Here is a 14,607-nt window from a genome sequence, read left to right on the forward strand (position 1 = left end):
TACATGGCAAAACAGTAAATGGGTTCAATGAAAGTGTTTTCACCTCTTTTATCTCACAGGTGATGTTACTCAGAAGGGAACTGGAATAAAATAGTGTAGAGAAATAAAACACATCATGTTATGTTAGTATAACTGATGCTTTTGAACTGTGGTGCTGGAGAAGACTCAAGAGTCCCTTGGACTGCACGGAGATCAAACCAGTCAATCCTTAAGGAAATCAACCCTGAATATTTGCTGGAAGGACTAATGCTAAAGCTGAAGCTCCAATACTTTGGCCACCTGATGCAAATAACCAACTCATTGGAAAAGACCCTGATGCTGGGAAAGATTGAAGGCAGGAGGAGAAGGGGGTGAAAGAGGATGAGATGGTTGGATGCCATCACTGACTCAATGGACATGAGTTTGAGCAAACTCCAGAAGATAATGAAGGACAGGGAAGCCTGGTGGGCTACAGTCCATGGGGCTACAAAGAGTCAGACACGAGTGAGCGACTGAACAACAACTACTACAATGTTAGTAGAAGCTAGTTCTGAATTCAGGAATTTCTGTATCAAGACATTTATACATTTTAGAGAAACAAACAAGATTGGGTTACAGAATGTTCATATGACCCAAACTGAAGGAGTTAAAGAAGCCAAGAACACAGCTGAAACTTCTCAAATAGAGTGAAGATCTTACCAAAGGGTCACCAGGACCCAGGCAGAGTTCCGTCCCTGGGAGAGGAAGACCAGAAGGGAAAGGGCACGAGCAAATGAAGTCTGTTCCTGGGCACAAGGCCACACATTATCAGGAGAGGGCCACCCTGGAAAATAATGGGGGGCTATTTGGGGAGGGGTTTTATGCAACACATGAAGAATAAAATCACGGAGAGTCCAGCCTAGATGTGCAGAAAGATGAGAAGATACTGTTTGTACAGATTCTGGAATTCACTGGTCAGCAGGAATACTTATCTCCTGCTGGCTTGGTTGAAGCCAACAGATATAGAAAGAGTCACACTTTTAATGCCAAATGAACCTACTGGTAGGTAACTCTCTGTGGACATGGACATGTCTCCCTCTAGCAAATAACCAATATAGGGTCAGGCGGACACCGCATTTCGGTATCACTCTCTTGCAGTAACACGGATCACCCACGAGAACGTCTGAACGCACAGTGGCACCAGGAGCGCCCGGACTCCTTCCTTGAGCTCTGTCTGTTTGGACACAATGACTATTTCCCCACATCTGGTGTGCCCAATTCCTAGATGTGGCCGTGGGCACTGCGCAACAACCTTGCCTTTCTACTTCAGGCCCTTTAACGCCCGACAGCATGAAGCACACAAACTCTCTCCTCTCAAGATGCACCATCAAAATGTGTTTTTCCGACGGATTCTGGAGCATGTAAGTGGCACAAGGGAAGCCCCCAAGGCAGAAAGAGAAGGCTCCGGCACACAGGCGCGTCTGCAGCTCGGAAACACCAGCCGCCCTTTACCATTCGCAAATGCTCTTACCTCGCCAGAACAAATGAACGCAATCCTTGCCTCAAATAACTATCTATCCACCACTGGTCTCAGCAACATAGTTAAGGTATGGCTTAAAGCCCCCAGCAAGAAAGTGGCACTGGCTCTGCTGCCTGGGGCACCTGGCTTCCGCGGGCTGGCAGAGGCCCAGCTGCTCCACGAAGCAGTGCGCACTCGTCAAGACAATTACGCAAGAGCTTGGCAGCTCGCTCAGAGGGCAGGCCCGAGGAGAGGCAGCGCCCGGGCACACAGATCAGAGCCCCCCACACCCCCCGACACCATGGCCTTCGTAGGTGATTGGCACCTTGTGTGTAGATAATGTCTTTTATTAAACTAAGTCTAAGCGGGGAGAAAAAAGGAGCAACGAAGGCAATTCTAAACACAATGGTTATCTGAATACACAAGGCCACGTTCCCATTCAGAAGAGACGTCTTTTCATCACTGTAATTCAGTGGAGAAATGACTAGCAATACCATTCTTTGCTCATAAATGCCGTGTTTTCAAGAATGAGAGATTAGAAAGTGTTCTGCCATGCTGGAAACTTAATTATTCAAGAATAGAGGAGTCCTCAAGAGAAAAGTATTTTGTGATGGACACAGACAAATGGAAAAACACAACTTTGTAAAGCTTTTTTTAAAAACACACACACACACACACATCACTGGACTCAGTTCCAAGAGAAATCAGTTTTGCTGTCACAAGTCAAAAGGTGAAAATCTGTAATTAAACGAATACATGAGGGAATGACTACACACAAAAGACCTTGCAAAATTAATTTAAAGCCTGGTTAGTAAGTATCTAAAGGTGTAACCATGTTTGGAATGGCAGTTGAACCCCCAACCACTCTTTCACAAATTTTCACTTCAGAAAAATATCAGTTAAAATTAAGTTCATGTTACTAGTCCCCATCAGTATGAATACTCTCTTAAGTATGCCAGGGGAAAAAAATTCTTCTCAATGCATATAAAAAATAACACACTGTAGAACAAATATACCACATTCACCCTTAATGCTCTTCACTGTCTTATCAAAGTCAAATGAAACATCAAAACTGCTAGTTAATCTCAACTTGGGTCAATCAACTAGTCATCATTTATTTTTGTCTTTGACGAAAGGCATTTACACTAGTTCCACATGGTACCCATTTGGAGAATGGCAACATAATTCATTATCCACTAAATTCAGCGTTCAAATAAAATGTAATAACCCTACATGTGCAGAACAGTCTCAAAATAAAAAAATACTTAGCTAACGAAAAAGGCTAATGTGCTCACCCAGAAGTAATTAGCAAGCCGAACGGCTATGGCGAGTAAAATTAAAACTTGTTTTAAATCAACTCACTGAACTGCATATTAAAAACTATTTTACGTAATTAGAAATAATACTGTTACACAGAAGACATGGCCTCCAGGTTAAAAATCCCTCCCTCCTAAATATTCTAAATAAACTGATTCCATCTAAGATCCTCCAAATAAAGTCGCTGCATACAAAATCCTGGAGTCTTGGCTAGAGCGGAGGAAAGAGTCTTTGCCAGTTCTTAGCTCCGTAATTACTTATTTGTCTGCTTCTTTTTTTAATTTTATTTTTAATTGGAGGATAATTATGTTACAATCTTGTGTTGGTTTCGGCCATACATCAACATGAACCAGCCATAGGCATACACACGTCCCCTCCCTCCTGAACCTCCCTCCCCAACCTACCCCTCTAGGTTGTCACAGAGCTCCAACCTAGGGTTCCCTGGGTCACACAGCAAATCCCCACTGCTGTCTGCTTTACACATGGCAACGGTTACGATTCAACGCTGCTACCCTCTCAAATCATCCCACCTTCCCTCTCCCCCCGCTGTATCTGCTTTTTTACATTTTCCTGAAGGACAGTCGATAGCTCCGCAACTATCAGGCAGACACGAACAGCCTGAAACACTTGTCGACCTATAGACGGTGGCTCAGCGTCACCCCTCCCTGCAGCCTCTCTTTCTCTGGCTCCTCCTGGCCGCACTGGGACAGACAGACGCCACCGCGCGGGCCCGCGCCAGCCTCCTGACCGAAAGGAGCACCAGGTCAGAGCCAGGCTGCCCGGACTCGCCTGGTCCCAGGCTGCCCCTGACGTTCCCGTCGCTCGTCCTCTCCTGATAAATGCCAGCCAACCTCGCTTTTTGCAATAGACACCGTCCTGGTAAGTTCCTTTTGAGTTTTCTTTCCAAACTGAAACACAGCTTCCTGTTGACATGGTCCGTAACCCCAGAGATGCTCCACCTCGGTGACACCAGGTCTTATCCTTCATACTCTGCCCACACTGAACGGACCCATCCCTTCTTTCTTCCTGAGAAGCCCACGGAACCCTCACTGAGCCCACCCATCAGGACGCTGGCCCATCTCTTGGATTGAAAGCTCCTGGAGGAACAGGATGATGTTTCTGTCCTTTAAAAAGAACCTCTTCCCAAGTCAAAGGAGTAACCCCCACTAAGAATACCCATGTTAGGCATTTCCGAATTGCTGTTTCACTGAGAAGAGACATCATCCGTTAACTCACAGTGATACCACAACTGCTCCGTCCTCTCCCTACAGCAGACCTAGTGAAAATAACCAAAGCACAGCACTGAGGTGTCTCAGCAAGTCATTCACAAGGACGGGAGTCAAGCGGCACTCCTTAATTCTTATTTCAGAGAAGGTAGCCACACACCTGCTGGATCATGCCTGAATACCGCGTCAAGATGGAGAGTGAAACAGTCCACATGTCAGCTTCCGTCAGCCCTGATCATCCTGAGCTCTCTGCTGAACCCCCTGGAAACATAGTTCTGCGTTTTCCTGTAAGTTTTGTAAGTTTTAAGGATTAGCTAGTACATGAAAGCATTTAATTCAAATTGCAAGATATCTGAATCATGAAAGCGATAAAAATAACACACAGTCAATTCCCGTTATTCACAGCAGTTCTGATCTAGAACATCTCTGAGCACACGTAATCAGTGGATGCTGAACCCCTGCTCCTCGGGAAAATACACGGCCAGTTTGTGGCCCTGAGACCAGTTTTCAGGATTGTGGCAGCTTATGTCTTAGCCACAGGCTGGTCATCATGCAACTGACTTCTTCCAGCTGGTGGGGGTTTCAGAATCCATGGACAGATCCCCGGATGTGGCTCAGAATGTTATCTACAGCCCGGGAGGAGGAACGCAAGCCCCTTGACACTGCTCAGTGACTAAACTATTACGATTTGGTCCCTTTGACTGTTATCCTTTGCTTCTGCACTGTCTCATGTCTCTGATGGAACTTATTCTTTGGCTAAAGGTTGTCCAGAGACAAAAAGCAGGTTGAGGACCTGGGGGAGAAGGACCATACGGTCCTGCTCTGTTTCACAATGATGCAAAGAAACACACACACACACACACACACACACACACACGGAAAAGCGCCGCTGGGGTGGTGATGAGCTTTATCTACGTGAGCGCCGTGAGCCTGAGCGAGGACCAAAGCACCACCACCTCTTTTGGGAATGGCTCAGAAAAACACGCAGAGTGGCGCCTCCTGTGTCCACCCAGAGAAGTGAACACCCTGAAAGGACACTGAAGACCGGCCAGGTACACCTGCTCCCTCCCTGGACGAGAGGCCTGGGTCCAGCGGGGAGAGGCTCCCAAGGTCATCCTGGGCCAGCGTGGGGTGGGCCCAGCCTCGGGGCCGCGGCTCACTCTTTCACATGGCCACGTCCCGCCACAGCCCCAGCACCCTGGAGACTCTTTAATGAGGTCTCCTGGTTGTTTTGGTGACAAGGTATTTGAAAAATAAGGTCTGTGCTTCACAGGACAACACGCTTCAGGAACAGAAGCGCGTTTTCTTCCCTGGCTGCCTGTGAAGGGTAATAGCCCTATTTTCTGATTTTGACATTTATTTGAAATTCAGATTCTATTGTATAACCTAATACGAGCTGTGAAGATAATTAATATAAATGTGAAAATCCCAGGGCGAAGCAGGAGAAGGGAGGAGAAGGAACATTCTTAAAGTTCAAGCCGCTCTCCTGTGCTGCTATAGGCATTTAACTGTCTGCCTGTCTCAAACACAAAATTCAAGCACAAAGCTGAATTCCTCTCCTTTCCGCTTCCCGATCACCTGTTCTGAACACAGAACACGTGGGCTCGTCTGCGCCAGTCTGTCTGAGGCGCTATGGGCATGCTGCAACAGAAAGGAACCCCACATTGACCTTGCAGTGGAGAGGTCAAGGTGCCCCCTTACTCAACAAATTACATTTATTTAATTTACGCTGCCCCTGATAAACATACTCATGTAAATTAGCAGTTTTGCAACCTCGGCAGTCCTGGGTCTTTCTTTGCTATTGTTCAGGTGCTAAGTCATGTCCGATCTTTGCGACCCCGTGGACTGCAGCACGCCAGGCCTCCCTGTCCATCAGCAACTCCCAGAGCTTACTCAAACTCATGTGTATCAAGTCAGTGCTGTCATCCAGCCATCTCATCCTCTGTCACTCCCTTCTCCTCTTGCCCTCCATCTATCCCAGCATCAGGGTCTTTTCCAATGAGTCAGCTCTTCACATCAGGTGGCCAAAGTATCGGAGCTTCAGCTTTAGCATCAATCCTTCCAATGAGTATTCAGAGTTGATCTCCTTTAGGATTGATTGGTTTGATCCCCTTGAAGTCCAAGGGACTCTCAAGGGTCTTCTCCAGCACAATTCTAAAGTATCAATTCTTCAGCACTCAGCCTTCTTTATGGTCCAACTCTCACATCCATACGTGACTACTGGAAAAACCACAGCTTTTCTGCTATGTTTAAAATATCAAAATAGCAATTTGCCTTACAGATTTTCCACCTTTACAACAGATCAAAGAGAAAAATGTCTAAAAGTTGTTCATTGGTTTACTACTACCTCTTGCAAAAGGTCTGGTGGAAGAACAGATGAATGATAGAACAATGATGGCATTATTACGACGAGTATTTCTTGAGTCACTGAGCACTTCACAGATATCCCCTCATCTAGTCATCAGCACAATTCGAGATTGGTATTTTGTAGAAAAGGAAAATGAGGCTGTACAAACACAAGGAAAATAGGGGTCCTGGTAAGAGCCAGAGCCCAGGTTGAACCCAGAGCGCACTGTTGCTCACATCAGGTGGCCACAGTATTGGAGCTTCAGCATCAGTCTTTCCAGTGAATATTCAGGGTTGATTTCCTTTAGGATCGACTGGTTTGATCTCCTTGCTGTCCAGGGGACTCTCAAGCGTCTTGTCTAGCGCCACAGTTCGAGAGCATCAGTTCTTCGGCACTCAGCTTTCTTTATGGTTCAACTCTCCAACTTTAAAAATGATGCCCAGGACTTCCCTGGTCCAATGGTTGAGACTCTAACCTTCTGATTCAAGGGGTGCAGGTTTGATTCTTGGTCGGGTAACTAAGACTCCACATGCCACACAGCATGACCAAGAAAATGTAAAAATAAAATAAAGTACATTAAGAAGTAAATAAAAATATAATAGATGGAGAAATATACCATGTTCATGGATCAGAAGAATCAATATAGTGAAAATGAGTATACTACCCAAAGCAATTTATAAATTCAATGCAATCCCTATCAAGCTACCAGTGATATTTTTCACAGAACTAGAACAAATAATTTCAAGATTTGTATGGAAATACAAAAAACCTCGAATAGCCAAAGCAATCTTGAGGAAGAAGAATGGAACTGGAGGAATCAACTTGCCTGACTTCAGGCTCTACTACAAAGCCACAGTCATCAAGACAGTATGGTACTGGCACAAAGACAGAAATATAGATCAATGGAACAAAACAGAAAGCCCAGAGATAAATCCACACACCTATGGACACCTTATCTTTGACAAAGGAGGCAAGAATATACAATAGAGTAAAGAGAATCTCTTTAACAAGTGGTGCTGGGAAAACTGGTCAACCACTTGTAAAAGAATGAAACTAGATCACTTTCTAACACCGCACACAAAAATAAACTCACAATGGATTAAAGATCTAAATGTAAGACCAGAAACTATAAAACTCCTAGAGGAGAACATAGGCAAAACACTCTCCGACATAAATCACAGCAGGATCCTCTATGATCCACCTCCCAGAATTCTGGAAATAAAAGCAAAAATAAACAAATGGGATCTAATTAAAATTAAAAGCTTCTGCACAACAAAGGAAAATATAAGCAAGGTGAAAAGACAGCCTTCTGAATGGGAGAAAATAATAGCAAATGAAGCAACTGACAAACAACTAATCTCAAAAATATACAAGCAACTTATGCAGCTCAATTCCAGAAAAATAAATGACCCAATCAAAAAATGGGCCAAAGAACTAAATAGACATTTCTCCAAAGAAGACATACAGATGGCTAACAAACACATGAAAAGATGCTCAACATCACTCATTATTAGAGAAATGCAAATCAAAACCACAATGAGGTACCACTTCACACCAGTCAGAATGGCTGCGATCCAAAAATCTGCAAGCAATAAATGCTGGAGAGGGTGTGGAGAAAAGGGAACCCTCCTACACTGTTGGTGGGAATGCAAACTAGTACAGCCACTTTGGAGAACAGTGTGGAGATTCCTTAAAAAACTGGAAATAGAACTGCCTTATGACCTAGCAATCCCACTGCTGGGCATACACACCGAGGAAACCAGAATTGAAAGAGACACATGTACCCCAATGTTCATCGCAGCACTGTTTATAATAGCCAGGACATGGAAACAACCTAGATGTCCATCAGCAGATGAATGGATAAGAAAGCTGTGGTACACATACACAATGGAGTATTACTCAGCCATTAAAAAGAATACATTTGAATCAGTTCTGATGAGATGAATGAAACTGGAGCCGATTATACAGAGTGAAGTAAGCCAGAAAGAAAAACACCAATACAGTATACTAACACATATATATGGAATTTAGAAAGATGGCAATGACGACCTTGTATGCAAGACAGCAAAAAAGACACAGATGTATATAACAGACTTTTGGACTCAGAGGGAGAGGGAGAGGGTGGGATGATTTGGGAGAATGGCATTGAAACATGTATACTATCATGTAAGAATCGAATCGCCAGTCTATGTCCGATACAGGATACAGCATGCTTGGGGCTGGTGCACAGTGATGACCCAGAGAGATGTTATGGGGAGGGAGGTGGGAGGGGGGTTCATGTTTGGGATCGCATGTACACCCAGGGTGGATTCATGTCAATGTGTGGTAAAACCAATACAGTATTGTAAAGTAAAATAAAGTAAAAATAAAAATTAAAAAAAAAGAAGTAAATAAAAATAATCCCCACGTTCATTTGAAAAATTAGACAAGTGACAGAAGCTAGGAATTCTTTGAAAAATTAATAGGAAAATAATAATAATAAAAACTGGTGAAAGAACTGAAAGAGCAAATACATTCAGAGATATCTAAAAACTTAATATATATTTTCATTAATCAAGATAGAAATGGCTCATATAAGAAACAGTGTTAAGAAACTAAATATTTGGGAGAAAAATGATCTGATCTGATCTTCATCTGACATGCCAAAATAAGACGAGAGAAAGTTCTGTAATGTTTTAAAAGTATTTTTTTAAGAAAACAGAAGAAATATGAGTAATTCTTCAACTGATCTGGGGTTAGGAATGACTGTTCAACAAGGAAATAAGAGAAACAAATGATACGTATATTTGACCAATGAACATGTAGGACCATGTGTGTGTTTATTCACCAGGGTCCACCTCTTTGTGACCCCAGGGACTCTAGCCCACCAGCCTCCCCTGTCCATGGGATTTTTCAGGCAAGAATACAGAGCGGGTTGCCAGGTTGCCAAGTTCTCCAGGGGAACTTCCTGATCCGGAATCAAACCCGAAATGTCCTGCGTCTCCTGCATTGTAGGTGGATTCTTTACCCACGGAGCCATCTTTGGATATTTACAAGTATCAAAAAATCTGCAAGGTTAAAAAACAGTTGGGAAAGATTCTGCACGGAGTGACAGAGTCAGCCACTGTTTACTTGAGCTCTTTGAAATGCTGGCGGTCTTTTCGAGTCTGACACCACATAAATAGCTCTGCGCATCATTTTAAATACAGATCTGGGAAACACGAGCATATATTTTATTTCAAAAACAAATCTGGGCTTTTGAAAACAGTTTATTTGCTCACAGATTTATGAGTTGCCATACATGTGAAGAAATATCTTTGGTTTTAGAAACACTTTGAAGACTCCCAGCTTCCAGTTACACGGGAATGAAATAAAATCTCTCTGACTTTTAAAAACCATCAACGGCCAGATCTTTGTTCTTTCAGAGAAAAAGCCCGTCTTATTTTATAACTCTAGAATGATCTATGATATTTAGAACTAAGATATGTTTTCCTCCACTATGAGCTTTCTTACTAAGAACTACCTTATTTTGGGGGTTGTTTTAATCTTAAAGGAAATGGTATCTGATAAATAATGTCAATTGAAAAAATGTGCAACCTGGGAGTTATGAGTTTTTATCTGGAGCAAAATGAGCCCAGGAGACAGCCTCTCATCTGAGAAGCTGCTCCAAAGAGGTGGGGGGAGGGCAGCCAGTATACATGTAATTCTGGTGGGGGGTGCATGCAAGGAGACACTTATTTTTGCAGAACATGGCTGCTAGTCGCGGGGCTTCCCAGGTGGCGCTAGTGGTGGAGAACCTGCCTGCCAATGCAGTAGATGTAAGGAATGAAGGTTCAGTCCCTGGTTGGAAGCTCCCCTGAAGAGGGCACATAGCAATCCACTCCAGTATTCTTGCCTGGGAAATTCTACGGACAGAGGAGCCTGGCGGGCCACAGTCCACTGGGTCGCAAAGAGTCGGATGCGACTGAAGTGACTTAGCATGCACACACACACTGCTAGTCGTGAGGATCAGGGGTCTGCAGTCACGATTGTAGTGCTTTTCTAGACACAGAGTTGCAAGAACTGGGCTCATACAATCTTCTCCTGAAAACATCTAACTATCTGAAGGCCTCTTCTTCCAGTTTTTCCTGCAGCAGAGTGCCTGGTTCCTAATGGCCACCCTGCACTTCTTTCAGGGGGTGTTGAAGGTCAGTGGCTACTGAGGCCAGTGACTGCATTCTTACAGAACTGGATGGTGAGTGACAATTTTTAGTCAGCAGTGAAAATAAAATGATATAGGGGGAAGGGGTGAAAATGAATGGTTCAATTACATCTATGCCTTTGTAATTTTTCCTATGAAGTCACGCAGGAGCTTTGTACTGAAGCGGTAGGCCCACTGCTTCCTGACATCTGTGCTAGAAAGACACTCGGCCAGCGGGAGCAGCAACGCTGAGTTGAGCACCTTCCAAAAAACCGCCTCTCCTGCCTCTCTCTTCTCTGCAAAAGGCAAAACACTTGCCCCAAAGTATGAGAACGGAGTTAAATGCACAGGCGCCCTCTGCCGACTACACTCATTGTAGGTAAAATTGCTGCCACTGACTACTTGGCGATGGCACTAAGTAAGAGTCTGTGTGTGTTTATACGCATGGGCGCTCAGGCGCTCTGTCGAGTCTCATTGTTTTGGACTGTAGCCCACCAGGCTCCCAGGCCGTGGGATTCTCCAGGCAAGAATACTGGAGGGGTTGCCTTTTCCTCCTCCAGGGGAGCTTCCCCACCCAGGGATAGAACTCGCCTCTCTTACGTCTCCTGCGCTGGCAGGTTGGTTCTTCACCACTGAGCCATTTGGGAAGCCCTTGTGTTTATATACCAAATGTTAAGTTTGTTTCTTTAACATTGTACTTGTTATATATGTTTTCTTTGATGACTGACCACACAATTTCTCCATAAACTTAAATCTCTGATGGCAATAGTCAAAAACTAATTCATGACACCTCTACACACTGAATCACCTAATGTAACTGTATGTCGCCCAACAGCACTGCTGAAATATTATAGAAAAATTATTTATTCATAATTTCTAATTGATCAGAAACACGTTAACTTTCAGCTAAGAATATCTGTTCAGAAGAAAAAAGGTTTGAAATCGTTTCTATCTGAACGACATCTGTGAATTTAATTAAATCACTTATGGGTTTTTTTAATATTGGTAAAAACAAAAAATAACATCATTACCTGACTGCAGGACACAAAGATTAAAAACACATCTATTAACGGTCTTCTGAACACAGCCCGCCAAACCAGGAAGCCGCAACACTCAGAAGAAACGTGGGCCGCGCACCACCCACGGTCGCCCGCGGGTCACCGGGGTCTCGTCTCCGTGTCACCCCCACCTCCCCTCGGCAGGGTTTCCAGAACACCCGTCCCTCTCCGGCCTTGGTCGTCACAGAGGGCTGGGTGGAACAGAACCGAAATGGACAAGGAAGCCACAAGTGTGCGAGTCACTGGCCGTCACCCGCGGGGCGGACGCAGGACTGGACACAGGAATTCCTCACCTGGTGGTTACTTGCGCCGGAGACCGGGGCTCTCACAGGCCAGAGGCCCCAGCAGATGGCCACGCGCCTGCGAAGCCGAATCCCATCCCAGAAGCTTCACGGAAAGCATGAACCTGTGATGGACATCCTCAGGTGGCAGTATCAGATCCTAACCTTAGAGTCAGAAAGCCTGCTCCTCAAAACGAGGCTTAGACATGCCAGGAGCTCGATGGTGGTGGCCAAGCTTCCACACCACAAGAGAGCACGGCTCATCTGTCAAGGCTGTGAAGTTTGACTCAATAATGGCTTTGCCCTGGGGAGACACATACAGCTTTTAATTTTTTTCTCTGCTATTAAGTGATTCACGATCACTTTATGTTAAAAAAAATGAACATGAAGACAAGAACAAAGAAAAACACTACTTCTTAACTTTATCTTCTAAACCAACGCACCAGAACTATAAACTATTTCACACTTCCGACCATCTCTTTGTGAGGACCCGGATCCCCAGGTGAGGCTGAGCTGGGGGACGGGGCATCCGCTGTTCTTCGCCACCAGGACTTCCTAGTGTAAAGTCCTGGCGTCCTCACCCAGCTCCACCATCTCCGCCACGGCCCCCACTCAGCTTCATTTACTGAAGACGCGCTGTTAGATCTGGAACTATGCTAAGCTCTTGACACACATTATCTCACCTACTGTCGTTAAGTCAACAGACTTGGGAATAAGTCTGTACTATCAGACTTCAGACTTCTAAAAAATTAATCTGATATTTTTCATAGAAAAATTGTAATAACATTGAAATGTTATGAAAAGGTAAGCAGTGAAGAGTAAATTCCACTGCCTCCTCGACCTCCCTATCAGCAAGTTTCCACGCCGTAGAGCTGTATGCATCCACACACACACACACGCCCTGCTGCAGACCTAACTTTACGCAAACGTTAGCGTCTGTTCTGCACCTTATTCTTGTCAGGGAAGAATTTACAGGGAAGGTGCACATGGATGTAGTTAATTCTTTCTCCTGGTGCAGTCTTTCATCATACAAGTGTCCCACAATGCATTTAGCAATTTCTCTATGGAACATTGAAATTTTCCAATATTTTGCTAAAATGAATAAATCTATAAAGAATGCCCTTGTACACATATGGTTGCATATACATAACAGCATTTTTAGGACAAACTCCTAAAAGCTGGACAGCAAGACCAAACGGTTTACGCGTCTTAAACGGAGAGGGCCGATCGGCTTGCCCAGCGGGAGTGCCCTGGATGGCAGCCCCACAAATGGTGCGCAAGTGCCAGGCCCCTTGTGCCCCTTGTGATACGGTCCCTGACCAAAGCCTGTGCTGCCAGCGAGTTTACTGAAATGAAGTCACACTGAATCATTCGTAAAGGGGTTTTTAACTCCTACTTTGTGTAAAATACTGTTGTTCAAATAGTCGTGCCCAACATCAAAGACCTTAAAATATATGAAGCTGGAGCACCTCGGTACTGAGTTACACAGAGAAACACGCTGACAGGGGAGTGCATCGTTGACGAGAGGACGGCCAGAGTCCCGCAGAGGGGCAGGAGGAGGGGCCGACACAGAGAACGAGGGGCGTGCATCCACGGAAGAGGAGAGACCCCGAGGGGATGGTCAGTGGTGGACGCCTTAAGTCTGGAGAGCCAGAAAAGACCAGGGAAGGCACAGCAGAGGGCACACAGACCAGATGAGCGCGGGCCAAGCTCCAAGTCACACGAGACGTGCAGCTGTGCTGCTGGTCTGACAGCTCGCTGGGCATGGCTATTAAGTGGCCAAATCAGACCAGTGACCCCACAGGCTGCAGCCCACCAGGCTCCTCTGTCCATAGGATTCTCCAGGCAAGGACACTGGAGTGGGTTGCCATTCCCTTCTCCAGGGGATCTTCCCCACCCAGGGATCAAACTCAGGTCTCCCACATTGCAGGAGTATTTTTTTTTACCATCTGAGCCACCAGGAAAGCCCCCACGTGAAGAAAAACAGTGGCCAAATAGCACAGCTTGAGAAGTGACAGTTGCCAATAAGAATTTCTAAAAATCAATTATAAGCAGAGACCAGCAATTCAGAAAGGCACCCTCCTCTGCTCTAGACGATGAGGTCCTTGGAAAAAGGCTCAACGCCTAGGGAGGCCCGACTCCCCTCACACATTCTCTAGACTCACCCTAGGACCCTCAGGAAACATTTACTTAACAAGATCGTGCTGCTCAAAGTAACTAGATCGAAAGCAACACTACAGCTTCACCACGTCATGTTCTGTAACCTTCTGATAACTGCAGTTTAGTCTTTGCAAGACAGATACCAACAAAAATAAGAGCTTTGAAAGAGAAAGTCCTAGGTTCAAATTCTAAACCCGTGTTAACTAGCAAGTCATTTGATCTCTTTTTCTTTTTTTTCATTTGATCTCTTTAAACCACAGTTTTGTCATCTGCAAAATGGTTATAAATACTATGCAAAGTGACATAACAGTATACTGACATACAAATATATATATATATATATATGTAAACACATGGAAGCTAGGAGGGTGCCTGGCACACAATATGAGTTCTACACACAAAGTGCTTTCTTCTCCTTTCCCGCCTACGTAAGTAAAATCAAAGTATACAGCACTGGGACTTCCTGGTGGGTCCAGTGGTTCAGATTCTGAGTTTCCACTACAGAGCGTGCGGGTTTGATCCCTGGTCGAGAAACTAAGATCCCGCGTGCAGTGCGGTGTAGCCTAAAAGAAAAAGAATACA

General features: G+C 44.8%; 1 protein-coding gene across 2 annotated transcripts in view; it reads right to left on the reverse strand.

Moving 5' to 3' along the window:
* Positions 1-14,607, reverse strand: part of FARS2 (phenylalanyl-tRNA synthetase 2, mitochondrial) — a 304,612-nt gene that overhangs the window by 258,779 nt on the left and 31,226 nt on the right. The gene's annotated exons all lie outside the window — the stretch shown is intronic.

The sequence above is a fragment of the Capricornis sumatraensis genome, chromosome 22 (genome assembly GCF_032405125.1).
Source record: "Capricornis sumatraensis isolate serow.1 chromosome 22, serow.2, whole genome shotgun sequence".
Classification (NCBI taxonomy): Eukaryota; Metazoa; Chordata; class Mammalia; order Artiodactyla; family Bovidae; genus Capricornis; species Capricornis sumatraensis.